We start from the raw sequence: 15,839 nt of genomic DNA, 5'->3' as shown, positions 1-15,839 counted from the left end.
ATTATCCTCGGAGTTGGAGGGGAGATGAGAAATGAAACATGTTATTGCAATATGTCTTACATAAGAATATTATTGTGTCGAATTATCCTCGGAGTTGGAGGGGAGATGCGAAATGGAACGTGTTATTGCAATATGTCTTACATAAGAATATTATTGGCAAAGCTATGGGTTGACAAAATCTGAAGCTCAAAAATTATTAATTAGAAATTAACTATTTTATTTCAATTTGTTATTTATTTATTTATTATTATTAATATTTTTATGTAATTTGACAGTACATAACAAGACATTATAACATCTCTTCCATATTGGCTTGGAGAGAACCTCTAGACTAAATGAGTGGCGATATTAAGAGCAACCTTACTTGAGATAATGTAAGAATATGTGGATGACAATGTAACTTGTAACTAAGGATAGAGGAAATACAATTTAGGATGAAAAAGGAAGCAATTGCATTGTCAATAGTAGGATGGTGGGCACATGGATTTATAGGAAGGCCATTAGTACTAGATGCCAAATCTAGAAAGGATATTGTCTAAGTTGTAAGGTTCAAATTACATGTTGAACTTACAAAGAGGTAGTGTAATAGATTTTACTGATGATAGGGAAGATAGAGGGGAATATTTATTACTAAAAGAATCAGTAGATGTAACATACCTAACATATTAATGTTGGAATAAAGATGTGAGATGTCAAAATATAACTTGAAGATTAATCTATGAAATGGAGGTTCTCAAATTTATGCTTTCTTTGAGTACTTTAAAACTTATTTCTAATACAACCATCATCTTCTAATTGTCAGGAGCTTTCCAAAAATATGAATTTCATTTCAATTTAAGCCATGGGCACAAAGTTTTCCCAATTGAAAATATGACCTCTAAGAGTCACATTAGCATCCTACCATACAACATGGAAGACACATGGCAGTCCTTGTCCATGCGTCACCATGTCATAGGGCCACATCCTCATTTGTACCTCATCATCTACCTCCTCAACACTATTGTGCACTTTGGCCCATGTCAGTCCATGCTACAACATCGCTCTATGTCTTCATGTCTTCGGCTATGCCAACATGCCACATCACTCAAGACCTGCGTTCGTGCCACATAAATTTTCTACCCAAGGTGCCATGTTAGAACCTATTGAGTTCTATTAGTATTGAGAGGAAACCCTAATAGTTATTGTTTGACCTTTTGATACATGATAACATAGGGCTCAATATCCCATGAATAGACGGATCACATGTTGTCCATTTCCATTAGCCAACAAATGTATTGGCATCCATCAATATTGCTTGTTGTACTTCCCCATAACCGATACTCGATATCTCGATAAAATTTTGGTCCTTAGTTACGTTGCTTGACAACCCGAGAACCTTTTGCCTATGTTGACTCACAAATATTATTAGGGCTTGTTAACATCAAGGTTTTAGCACTAATCATTATTTGAAGTATTCCCAAATTCTTATTGCCTAATATGCCTGATAGATGACATTCTAATCTTCGATCCCTAATCTCTCATAAGTCGATAACAAACATCTTAATAGCAAATGGATTTATGCCAATGTGGTCGGTTGATAGGGATGCCTCTATAAGTTAACAAACGTTGTGAGGATCCATCAGTATTAGGGATACACATTGCATAATGTTTAAAATATTCATCAACACCAATAACTTGATACCCCATTCTTTGGGGCTTAAGCCCCCTCTATCTAAGCTCTAGGTCATGGAACCCTTACCGGCCCATATGACTAGGGTTTAGAGCTAATGCCTCCCATCCCCAAATTTCCAACAATCAATCTTCCAATAGGAAAACAACATGATTTCAATGGGCTAGAATTTGATTTTGAAAGGTAAAATAGTATGCCCAAAAGACTTATAAAGCTTCTATGGTCCTTAGTAACCAAAAAGGCATCCATAGAAAGTTTGTGACAACACTACTATGACATGTTTACCTTTTATCCTTAAACTTCAGGCACGTTCTTGTGTAGTTAGTGAGTCTCTCTAGCACCCTTTTGCTACTCTCCCAACAAGGTCCTCTTGAATCTCTTACTACACCATCATGTCTATGAAGCGATGATTGACGGTCAATTCCTCTTTGTCTTCCTGTAGTATACACATTTTCAGATTAATTTTTTTCTCCAAACTTCCATCCCATGCTTCCTCTTATATGAACTTCACATCTTTGTTGATTATGACCTTCTTGGTTAATGTATTGTAGAGCTTGTATGCCTTAGATTCATCACTAAATCGAACAAAAATGCATTTCTCCCCCTTGCTATCCAACTTCTTCCTTAACTCATCCGGGACATGTCCATACGCCACACATCCAAACACTCTCATGTGAGTGGCACTATGCTTTCTTCCACTTCATGCCTCTTCACGAACCATATTCTTGACACTTTTGGTTGGACACCTATTAATGATATATGTTGCACAAGAGAAAGCTTCAGGCCAATAATTATTTGGCAAATTCTTTGCCTTCAACATACTCCTTTCCATTTCCCTAATGGTCCTATTTTTCCTTTCCGTGATGTTGGAATTTACAGGGTAAGTTCCTAAGACAGAACACTAAAGGACACCGCTCACAAATAGAACACAGATCAATACACCAGTGTTCTTGACGTGGTTAAAACCCTCAAAGAGGGAAACAGTCTACGTCCTGAGCCAACGCGACCACTTCAGGCAATTTATTAATAAAAGAATGAAAATTTACATAAGCTTATCTCATGAACAGTTACCATACAAATGACCATCCATGCTCTTTAAATAGAGATCATGGACCAATCAGGTGTTAAGCCACGGATAAAGTGTCGGTAATACCTAGGAGAGAATGAACCGTCAGATCACTCCATGTCTAGAACATATCGTAACCGTCGGATTGTCAATTACAAAAGTAAATAGTAAAGAAACACACTTTACCTAACTCTACACTAGAACAAGTTATACTTAACTATTTCCTATGTGTCGGAATATCCTAACATCTCCCCTTAAGAACAAATTGGGATATGATTGAAGGATGTACAAATATGACACAATCGGAGAAGGAAGGAGGCATTAGAGCCTATCCCCCTTAGTGACAACTTCCTGAACTCCAACCATAAATCGAAGTTTAGTAAACTTTTCCTCTGTGAGAACCTTTGTAAATATGTCTACAACTTGATCATTAGTTGAACAATATTACACTTCACTGAACATGGTCATGAATGAGCTTTTTGATGAAGTGCATGTGCAGTTTAATGTGTTTTCTGTGCTGATGTTGGACTAGATATTTGCATAGTTGAATGACACTTTGATTATCACACCATAGTGTAGTCGGATGCTGCTGCTGAAAGCCAAACTATGACAGGATCTGACGAAGCCACAGGGCTTCCTTACTAGCTTCTATGACACCACAATACTCTACTTCTGCTGAAGAAAGAGAAATGGCAATTTGTTTCTTGCAAGCCCATGTAATAGGTCCTGAACCAAGAGTGGACACATAACCTGCAGTAGACTTCCGATCATTAGGGTCACCAGCTCAATTGGAATCAGTGAAACCAACCAATAGAGGAGATGCTTCCGCACTGCAATGAATCCAAAACTGAACTATACCTTGAACATAACGAAATATTCTTTTAGCTGCTTTCCAATGACTTTCATGTGGGTTTTTGATGAAAGGAGATTTTAGGGTAAGGTAAAATCCCTTTCATATCAATTTTTTGATCTTGAGGCCTGTGGGTTATGGGCCCAAAAACCTATCAGAGGCGTTTATTTGAATTTAAGCCCTGGGAAACACATTTATTGGAACCATAGGAATACACGGAAATAAACCCTCCGAACACATAAGCCAGACTTCAAATATTATAAACTCGCATTCATAAATAGTTGTGTTCGTCTCTCAATCCATCCCTTTCTGCTGCGCTTTCCATTCTCCGATCACTGATCAAACAACTTGCACGACAATCCTCCACCGTTGATCACCTCCTTTTGATTCGACGGTTGACATTGATTTTGGGTGGACAAATAACACGAGGATTACCCACCTGAAAAGCGGTTTCCTCTCTCCTCCCAGTGCTACATGTCGCTTGGTTAGTGGAATCGGGTGTTCACCCCGAATTATTGCTTACCACTTCTACCTCGCCCAAAATACCACTTCGTCTTGAGAAACCACCTCTTCGCTAATCATCTTCCGCGCTCTTCCACCATGCGATGACCGTTGATCTATGAGATCCAATGGATCATGTGCATTGACCCATCCATTCCTCTTTAGCTTGGTCTCGTTTTCCTTTGATGGATCTTTGCGTTAAAACACAGATCTTCCACATTCGTTTAAGCATGCGACACAACAGTTAATTCTATATCTTTAGATCACCATCGATCGTACAACGATTGATGGTCGATCAACAAATCTCGCAACATAGGATTTAACTCATACAATAATACACAAGCACACAATTCAACACAAAGCACAATTTTTTCTATTTTATATAGTATGATTACAAGCTAAGGCATTTCAGCCTTAGAAACAAGCTCCCTCTCGATTACATTTTGAACACTCTAGTTTACAAATCTTTTCCTATCACTTTGTCTCGTCTCTCCCCTATTGAACACACATATTCATCATATATATATATATAAGGGAACATTGGATCGGATCACTATGAAGGATCCGATCACATCCTTTCCTCAAATCTCTCAACTAATCTCTCTATATGCATACATATGGCAGATTACATTTAATTAAGTCCATCAAACTAGCTCTATTTTAACATAAATTTGTCCCCTATTTTGCTCTGATGGTCCACGTCCTCCTTGCTCTGCTTTGGATTCCTCATTTAATTAAGAGTGTCAGATGCTCCTACATCAGACTCCCAAAGCACAAAAATTTATGACCTCCTGTTCATATGCTTCTCCTTATCCCTTAGCAATTCTACCCACTTCTCAGTGGAACTGCCTTCATGATCTTCTGTGAGATGCAACCAACCTTTGCAGTAACAGTCTTCCTCTGCTACATGACACCTCACCAATATTTCTCCTTTCAGCTTAGTCTTTCAGCATCTTATTGAGCATTCCTCACTCCAGGTTTGCTGCAAGTCTTCTCACCTCCTGTTGCCGCTATCTGTATGACAGTAAGACCATAAACTCTCCATACTTTAAACAATTGTACCTCCTTCTCCTTCTGCTTGCACTCCTTCTTCCTTCTCGCATGAAAACTTTCCCTTAACCTTTCCCTGCTCTGATACCAAATGATGAAAGGTGATTTTGGGGTAAGGCAAAATCCCTTTCATATCAATTTTTCGATCCTGAGGCCTGTGGGTTATGGGCCCACAAACCTATTGGAAGCGTTTATTTGAATTTAAGCCTCGGACAACACATTTATCGGAACCACAGGAATACACAGAAATACACCCTCCGAACACATAAGCCGGACTTCAAATATTATAAACATGCATTCATAAATCATCAAGTCCGTCTCTTGGTCCATCCCTTTCTACCGCGCTTTCCATTCTCCGATCGCTGATCAAAAAACTTGAATGGCAATCCTCCACCGTTGATCACCTCCTTTTGGTCCAACGGTTGACATTGATTTCGGGTGGACAAATAGCACGGGGATTACCCGCCCAAAAAGCAGTTTCCTCTCTCCTCCCAAGTGCTATGTGTTGCTCGGTTAGTGGAATCAGTTGCTCACCCCGAATTACCGCTTACCACTTCTACCTCGCCCGAAATACCACTTCGTCTCGAGAAACCACCTCTTCGCTGGTTATCTTCCGTGCTCTTCCACCATGCAATGATCATTGATCTATGAGATCCAACGAATCCTGTGCATTGACCCATCCATTCCTCTTTGACTTACTCTCGTTTGCCTTTAATGGATCTGCCACATTAGTTTAAGCACGCGACACAACAGTTAATTCTATATCTTTAGATTGCCATCGATCCTACAATGATTGATGATCGATCAACAAATCTTGCAACACAAGATTTAACTCATACAATAATACACAAGCACACAATTCAACACAAAGCACACTTTTCTATTTTATACAGTATGATTACAAGCTAAGGCATTTCAGCCTTAGAAACAAGCTCCCTCTCGATTACATTTTGAACACTCTGGTTTACAAATATTTTCCTATCACTCTGTCTCGTCCCTCCGCTATTGAACACGTAGGTTCATCATATATATATATATATATATATATATATATATATATATATATATATATATATATATATATATATATATATATATATATATATATAAGGGAACATTGGATCGAATCACTGTGAAGGATCTGATCACATCCTTTCCTCAAATCTCTCAACTAATCTCTCTATATGCATACATATGGCAGATTACATTTAATTAAGTCCATCAAACTAGCTCTATTTTAATAGAAATTTGTCCCCTGTTTTGCTTCGATGGTCCATGTCCTCCTTGCTCCTCTTTGGATTCCTCGTTTAATTAAGAGTATCGGATGCTCCTACATCAGTTTTACATAAACCAAGAAATAAGGCCAACAACAAAGGAAAGGTCAGGACGAGTATGGGTGAGAGACAAAAGTTTTCCTACAAGTTGATGGTATAAGGTACCATTAACTTTAGGGGAAGTACAAGTGACTGAAAGTTTGGCTCCAAACTGAAAGGGAGAAGGGGCTGGCTTACAATATTCCATGTGAAAATCGCGTAGAAGATCACAGGCATACTTGTACTGGTAAAGGGAAATACCTTCCTTGGATTGCGAGACTTGAAGACCAAGAAAATAATGCAAGTGTCCTAAGTCTGTCATTTCAAACTTCTTTTTAAGGCTGGACTTCACATGGCTTATAACATTGGGATCACTACCAGTAAGAATAAGATCATCAACATAAAGAACAAGAATGATAAGAGACTTGCCCACTTTCTTGGTGTAGATATTATTGTTAGAATGACACCTAGAAAAGCCAGTTTCTAAAAGAAAGTTATCCATTTTGGCATACCAAGCCCGAGGGGCTTGCTTGAGACCATAAAGGGATTTCTTAAGCTGACATACAAGGCTGGAGTCTGTTTGTATAAAGCCAGTAGGTTGTTCCATATAGATTTCTTCATGCAAGTCCCCATGCAAGAAGGCAGATTTAACATCCATCTGATGTACTTACCATTTGAAAGAGGCAGCAAGGGAAAGAACAAGACAGATGGAGTTCATTTTGGCAACAAGGGAGAAGGTTTCAGTATAGTCAATGCCTTCAACTTGTGAAAAACCCTTAGCAACAAGACGAGCTTTATGTTTATCAACTTTTCCATCTGGTCCATACTTGGTTCTGTAAACCCATTTGCATCTTACAAGGTTTCGTTCCTTTGGAAGAGGAATAAGATCCCATGTATCATTTTCCAATAATGAACAATATTATTCATTCATAGTTGCGTCCCAATCTGGATGGCCTAAAGCTTCTGCAAAGGTGTTAGGATCATAATTCGCTGAAGCTTGAGCCAGTAAAGAAGAGGCTATATCAAATTGAGAACGTGTACGTCGTTGATCTGTAGGATCGCCGGAAAGAGCACTTGTTGCATCTCGAGTAGCATGGACCCATTTTGGAAGCTGAGGAGCTAAAGGAGGATCCTGAGAAGGTGGGGGAGGATTGTCATCCTCACTGTCATCATCTGAAGAAGAAATATTTTCAGAAGTAGAAGGGATAGAGAGAGGTGGCACATCCGCTGAACTAGGCTTGTAGGCCAATATATTTTCATCAAACTTTACATCTCTTCTAATGACAACATTTTTGGACTTAAGTGGAATAAGTCTATATCCTTTGACAGCTTTAGAATATCCAACAAAAATACATTTTTCACTCTTAGGTTCTAAAGCTTTATGTTTCTCATCTGGAATATGGGCCCATGCTTCACTTCCAAAAACACGAAAGTGACTTACATCTGGTTTAATTAAGCTCTATGCTTCTTCGGGAGTGATATTCTTTAAAACCTTAGTAGGAGTGCGATTTACTATGTAATTTGCACAGTTAATTGCTTTTGCCCAAAAATTAGGACTAAGTCCTTTAGATTGAAGCATACAATTAGCCATTTTCTTTAAGGTGTGATTCTTCCTTTCAACTACACCATTTTGTTGTGGAGTATATGGAACAATATGTTGCATTTTAATTCCATTCTCAGTGCAAAAGTTGATGAATTTGTTGTTAACATATTCTCCCTCATTATTAGATCTTAGCTTAAGAATTTGATGCCCAGATTGTTTTTCAACAAAGGTCTTAAAGGCCAAGAACATGTTAAATACTTCACTCTTGAGTTTTAAGAAGTATACCCAAGTTCATCTCGAGAAATCGCCAATGAAAGTTAAGAAATACTTGTAGCCAGTGAATGAAACAACTGGAAGTGGACCACATAAATCACTATGAACAAGCTATAAAGGGGCTGAGGGGTGCTAAGAGGCACGTTTTTCAAAACTATCCCGATGATGTTTTCTGAGTACACATCTGGAACAAACACCATCTCTGCAAGATACCATTGGAAGACCTATCACCATATTTTCTTTACATAGATTCTGAAGGGAGCGATAGTTTAAGTGACCAAATCACTCATGCCAAAATTTGCTCACTTCATCATTATGAGCAACAAATACCGAGGGAAAATTTGATGACCCAAAGTTGTTAAACTTATACAACCTTGTAGAATCATTAGAAATGCCAGTAGCTAAAATCTGTTTAGGATCTCTTAGGTCCTTAATTACAACATTGTGAGGTGAAAATTCAACGATTTTACCTTCATCTGAATGAGTTATCTGATATATAGATAGAAGGTTGTAGGATAAGGTTGGAACACATAATACATCATTAAATTGACTATTGTCTAGATGAACAGTTCCCGTCCCTACAACACTAAGAGATCTATCATCACCGACATATATATTTTTGGTGTTGCAATCATTTAAAGAAGAAAACATGGCTTTATTTTTGGCCATGTAATAAGAAGCTCCAGAATCAATGAGCCACTCATGAGAATGAGAAGAAGAAGATACATTTAGTGCATAAACAGATCGAGATGCTTGACAACCACATGCAGAAAGTGCTATTCCTAAAGATGAAGTTGAAGTTGAAGAGTGATCCAAATGGATGTTATGCTTCTTCATTGTTACTTCCAAGGCTTCCATCTTCTTAAAGCATTTGGATTTTAAGTGGCCATCTCGACTACAAAAGTGGCAATGTCTATCAGTCTTCTTCTCTTTGTTTTTATTTTCCTTATCATTTTGTTGAAATGATTTTTCATTTTGAGACTGAAATTGCTTAGGACACTTGTTTGGTTGAGGACCATTCTTTTTAGGATCCTACTTCTTAGGATTCTTTGAATTTGGTTACTGTTGGGCGGCTAAGGCTTTCTTAGAAGAGTTTCCAAGATTAAGAAGACCAAGTTATAAGAGATTTTCTTGTTCTCTTATTAAATAATCACAAAAGGTGTCAAAAGAGGGGGACTTGTAATCTTGTCCTTGAGAAACAAAGGCTTCTCTAGTAGAATGGAAGGTGGAAACAAACACAGAGTAGGCTGGTCCCAACTTAGTAAGAATGGAATATATAAGGCTACCATCTTCTTTCTTAACCTTAGCACCTTCCAAGAGAAGTCTAAGGGTCTTGAACTTGGAAAATAAATATTCAATGGAAGAAAAATTATTGGGGTCCAATGTAAGCAACTCATTTTTGAGTTGATGGGCTCTAATTTCATTTTTAGTTCAAAAAACTTTAGTGAGTTGTTTCATTGCTTCATTAGGAGTATCAAGTTTTGTGATATGGAATCTAAGGTATGGAAAAATAAACATCCTTATCAACCCACGTGCTTGATCCTGCCTATTTTCCCATTTGGCTGTCTTATCTTCATCTTGAGGTTTGGTTTCTTGTCCTGAGGCTATTTTGTAAAGACCTTTACTTCTAAGTAAATCCACAATATAGGACCACCATTGGAAGTAGTTGGTGCTATCAATAATAACTTGGCATGGACTTTCAATTTTCAAAGAAACTGAAGCTGTAAATGCTGAAACTAAATGTTCCAACGGAAAGATCTCAAAAAATTAAGATTAAAAAAAACGGCTCTGAAAACGGCTTCTGGATGAAGACGTTATGGCCATTTGAAGAAAAGTTGTTGAAGATGTTGATGAAGTGAATGAATGTGCAGAAATGAATGATAATGTTATATTAAAAAAAAATCCTCCCCTTTCCAAACTTAATCCAATTATCTCACTTTTTAAAAAAAATTATGTGACTCGTCCGCAAGGGGTAGCTCAAGTGGCAATGGCCGTGGAAATGAAGTCTCACCGAACCGGAGATCTTGGGTTCAATTCTTGTGCTACCCTCTCTGGAAATGGGGTGAATAACGGACATGTAAAAACCCGAAAATGAGAGTCCTACCTAAGCTTACAAAAAAAAAAAATTATGTGACTCACTTTTATAAATAAGTGGAAGTCACTTTTACAATGGTACTTTATGAGCTACCCACTAAATTGTAACTTAAATAAAAGATAAAGAGACTTCAGAATTATAAGTGACTCACTTTTTATAATGGGTGAGAACACTTTTACATAAAGTAACTTTAAAACATAAATTACATGTGCTTTTTGAAAAAGTAACTCAACAAAAAGAAAGACTTGAACTCAACACCTCTATTCTCATAAAGTAACTTTGGACCAAGTGAGCTAGTTTAAAAGGTTAGTGATTTTTGGAAAAGATGAAGGATTTCTTTATTTTTTTAGTCACTAAAGCTTTGGGGTGTGTGCTTACTTGAAAAGGCTCTCTTTTTCCCTACCAAAAAAAAACCACAAAACCCAACATGGAAATACAAAAAAAAAAACAAACCTTACGGCTTGAAGTTAGCTTTAGCCAGAAACTAAATATTTTCCTCTATGTTTCTGATTTTCCAAGATAACACTAAGGCGCGGTGGAAAAGAGCATACGCATGAGAAAAATTCTTCCTTTTTGTTTCTGATTCGCTTAGATCGCACAAAGTTGAGGGGCAAAGAGCATATATAGAAATGAAAGGTATAGATCTGATAATAAAAAACAAAGAGCTAAATAAATCGAAATAAACATGGAGATGAATAGCTAGAACTGCAAATAAAGACTGTATACCTCCAGATCTTAAAAATGACGTAGCTAGGACTACCAAAAACATTTTCGCATGAAACGAAAGGGTTTCCTCACTGGAATATATGCTCCTAACACACTAGAGCAGTCCTCTTGGACCGAAAGCAGTCAGAAACAGTAAATCTAGGAAACGACAATCGAATACAGTTGTATCAGCTTCATATTTGGATCACCAATGGATGCGGCCCTCAAATAGCTCTGATACCATGTTGGAATTTACAGGGTAAGTTCCTAAGACAGAACACCAAAGGACACGCTCACAAATAGATCACAGATCAATACACCAGTATTCTTGACGTGGTTAAAACCCTAAAAGAGGGAAATAGTTGACGACCTGAGCCAATGTGGCCACTTCAGACAATTTATTAATAAAAGAATGAAAATTTACATAAGCTTCTCTCATGAATGGTTACCCTACAAATGACCTTCCATGCTCTTTAAATAGAGATCATGGACCAATCGTGTGTTAAGCCATGGATCAAGTGTCGGTAATACTGAGGAGAGAATGAACCGTCAGATCACTTCATGTCTAGAACATATCGTGACCGTCAGATTGTAAGTTACAAAAATACATAGTAAAGAAACACACTTTACCTAACTCTACACTAGACCAAGTTATACTTAACTATTTCCTATATGTCGGAATATCCTAACACATGACACCATTTTTTTGAGGTGTATACCTTGTTGTAAATTGCTTGTGAGTTCCAAGCTTCCTGCAAAATGGAAGGAAGTATTTTGAGATGTATTCGCTACCTCTGTCAGTCCTCAAAACTTTGATGTAGTGTCCACTTTTCTTTTCAACTAGAGCTTTGTATTGGTAGAAGTGCTCAAACTCTTCACTTTTTTGTTTTAGGAAGTAGACCCATGCCTTCCTTGTATAATCATCTATGAAAGTAAAAAAATAATAGTTGTCCCCACTTGATGGTGTTTGCATTGGTCCACATAAGTATGATTGGACAATCTCCAAAGGTGATTTTCCCTTATTGATTTTCCTGTTGGAAATGTATCTCTATGTTTTTTACCCAAGACGCATCCTTCACATAGGCTATCCGATTTTTCTATGAGTGGAAATCCCTTCACCATGCCTTTCCTATGTAGCAAATTCAAACCTCCAAATTTGAGATGACCAAATCTCAAATGCCATAACCAATTTTCATCTTTGACCTCTGCTTGAAAGTTTACTTGTGTGACAGTTGCAACGTTTCTTTCATCCTGTTGCGAATACATTGACAATTGTGCTTGGGCACCTTCTTTCTCCAAATCCAGTTTTATCTTTACGAGAAACATTCTATTGCTTGTCATCTGAACTTTTGCAATCAATTGTCTTCTTGGAGACTTATCCAAAATTGTGCACTCATCATTCTTGAAAAAGACATTTTAGCCCTTTTGCCTGAGTTTTCCAATGCTTATGAGGTTATGCTTTAAACCAGGGATGAAATAAACATCTAAAATGTGCTTCTTATCCCCCTTCTTTGTTAGAATATATACTCTTCATTTTCCCATGACAAAGAATTTCCTATCAGTCCCTAATGTCACTTCAGATTTCACACTTTCATCTAGATTGGAAAACATTTCTATGTTCCTTGTCATGTGGTTGTTGCACCTTGAATCTAGAAACCATACATCACTTTATTTTTCTTGTGCTACATTACAAGCTAAAAATATGCTATCTCATTTTGATTTTCCTTTGTGAAATTTGCACTTGGTTTGTTACTTATGTCATGCTGCTTCTTTCTACATTCATTTGCAAAATGACCATAATTCTTACAATAATGACATTGAACTTGAGGTTTATCATATCTCTGACCTTGTGCTTGATTTTAGCTTGGGCCTTGACTTGGATTTTGATTGATGTCCCTTCCACTTGAGCTTGAAGGGTTTCCTCTTCCGCCTGTGTGTGGGCTTCTTCCTCTTCCTCTAATATTTGATCTTCCTCTGCCTCTACCCTAACCAAATGAAACTTGTGTCTTGAAGGCATGCTCCATTGAGGAGTTTGTTGCTCTATTCAGTCTATGTTCATGAGAAACCAGTGATACATGAAGCTCATCCGCTAAAAACTATGAGAGATACTTTGTCTCTTCTATGGCCACCATAATGGCATCAAATCTTGTTGGCAAGCTTATCAATTTTTTCTCAACTATTCTCCTTTCCTCAAGTGTCTCACCATGAGACCTTATTTGAGTAACAAAACCAATTACATGTGTAAAAAATGAGTCTACATTCTCAGACTCTTTCATACAAATTGTCTCAAGGTCTCTAATCAACATTTGTAGTTTTATTGTCTTCACTTTTGCCATGCATTGGTAGGTTGTTTGGAGGGTTTCCCAAGCTTGCTTGGACTTTGTTTTTGTTGCAATCCTTGGGAAATTACTTTCATGAACTACTTGAAACATGTAGAAGAGTTCTTTTGAATCCATCTTCTTGTTTTTCCTCAAGAAATATTTTCTGCTTGTGACAAGGCATTGTATGTTGCTGCATCTATTGGTCCTTGAAACCCATTCTCCAACAAATCCCAAATATCTTGAGAAGAAAACATAGCCTTCCCATTCTCCACCAAATCCCAAATATCCTGGGAAGAAAACATAGCCTACATTGTTATAGCCCAATAATCATAATTTTTCCCATTAAATTGAGGTATCTGAGGATTAATTATAACCCAATAATCATAATTTTTCGCATTAAATTGAGGTATCTGAGGATTAGTCAAGCTTCTGCTTGATGCTTCCATTTCTGACTGTTGAGGAAAACAAAATCTCCCTACTCGTAAATATGCTCCAATTTTTTTTTGCCTTAAAAACCTTTTTTTTTACTCCCAGTAAAAACACTTGTTATTACACTAAGAGAATTTCACCTGCTCTAATGCCACGTGAAATATTTATGGTAGAAGAGTCTCCCCCAACTCTTCATTTGCGGAGATGAAATCACAACTAAAATGGAGCTAAAAACACAGAAATTTAACTCAGGTTGCGTGGTAAAACTAGACGTGAAAATTCAAAACATTTACACTTCACTAGGGGTTGCGAAGTAACTCTCTATAAAACCCCATAACAAATTTGTTTTGTCGACCACAAATTGCTCCATGATTTCCACTCTTTGATATTTTTTACATACACATATTTTTTAAAACATACATTTTTGACACATTAATACATGACAGAACAAAACCTTGAGACACAGGATTTGGGATGATACAAAAAATGTTTTTCTATGTTGTGGAGTACATATTTCAATGGCAGAATAAATGTTTGACCATACATATTTACCAACACTGCATTAAGTTCACATTTGTTCTTAATTTCTTGATGTGTGTTGTGAAATGCATAGTTTGTACTCCTGCTCCGAACTTTTATCCTTCAACTGGCAAACAAAATACGTAACTTGCAGTTAAAGGTGTACCACACATATGGTTGTTGTAAGTTTAATAACTATGGTGGTTGAGATTAATTTTTCCAACAACTTTTAGAAAGTGGTAACCTCCATTTGATAAAACCTGCATCTACATGCACATCGACCATACTTGCAACAATAAATAATTTATGCAATAATGATAGTGGCGACTATGGTACCAATTGAAACTCTACTCACCAATATTACTATAGGTCACATTTGCTTCCTTTTACTGGGAGAAAAGGGAGATGGATATAATGGCCTCGAAAATAGGCCATCCCCCAAGTCTAACATACAATACATACCTTTCAAAAATTAAATTCCAATGAATCACATCTTCATCTTTATAGACTTGTAGTAGTTTAATGACTTGAATTTTCTTGATCTCAAATCTCTTTTATTCATAATTTTTCGCTTCTTGTGCAGGAAGGAAACATCCATGTATAGTCAAGTTATTCTAGGCATCATCATCAACATATATTCTCCCTTATAGGTTTGTCCTTAGTCAAGCGACATGATCAAGAGCACTCATCAAGCACCATCTTGAATTGTTCTTGCAAGTTAATCTTCTTGATTTTTTGTATTTTCAGGTCTAGACCTGGCAACCTCTAATATTTCTATAGTCTTTGACTCAAGTATTGATGGAAATGGAACTAGTAGTGAAGGCATATCCTTTACATGCATAAAAAGAATGAACTACATCATGTGCACCAATAAAAACACACATTATACACAAAGAAGAAGGATTGGTAACTCATCCCATCACTTAGTGACTTAAAATATAATTATGATATTATAATTTAGAAATTTTTAATGGTTTTTAAATTAAACTCATTAGTTCAATTTCTAATCTTATTTCCTTGACAGAGTTCTAAGATCCCTTCTTTTACTTCATCAGATTTACAAAATAAATCCATCCATGCACTCCACAATGATATTTTCTCTATATCTATTAAACCAATATCAATAACCTTATTGAGGCCTTTGATAAATGCTGAAAAACCACCCAATGTGCTATAAATGAGGTCGATAGACTGATAACATTGTGATTGATTGATGGGGATGTCTCTAAGGTGTTAGGGCCAATGTAACAAACTTTGGTAGCAATTCCAACCTATACTCTCTCATTTCCCTTAGTTTCCACAACTCAATGAAGTGTAGCCCTTCTTTGCTTCACAATCCCTTAAGTTATCACACTTTCCTTCTAGGGATTTACAACAAGTTTGTCAAGAAGTCTCAACGCTATGTTTTGAAGAAATCCAATTGACTCAATGGATTCTCAAAGTACCCTCTATGTGTCACAGAACAAACAATCCTACCCACACAATCCTCCCTTCAAGGCTCTAGT

This window comes from Pinus tabuliformis, chromosome 1_2, assembly GCF_031772625.1.
Source record: "Pinus tabuliformis cultivar Carrire ecotype Pingquan chromosome 1_2, CPIR1, whole genome shotgun sequence".
Classification (NCBI taxonomy): domain Eukaryota; kingdom Viridiplantae; phylum Streptophyta; class Pinopsida; order Pinales; family Pinaceae; genus Pinus; species Pinus tabuliformis.
Note: the sequence above shows the minus strand (reverse complement) of the source record.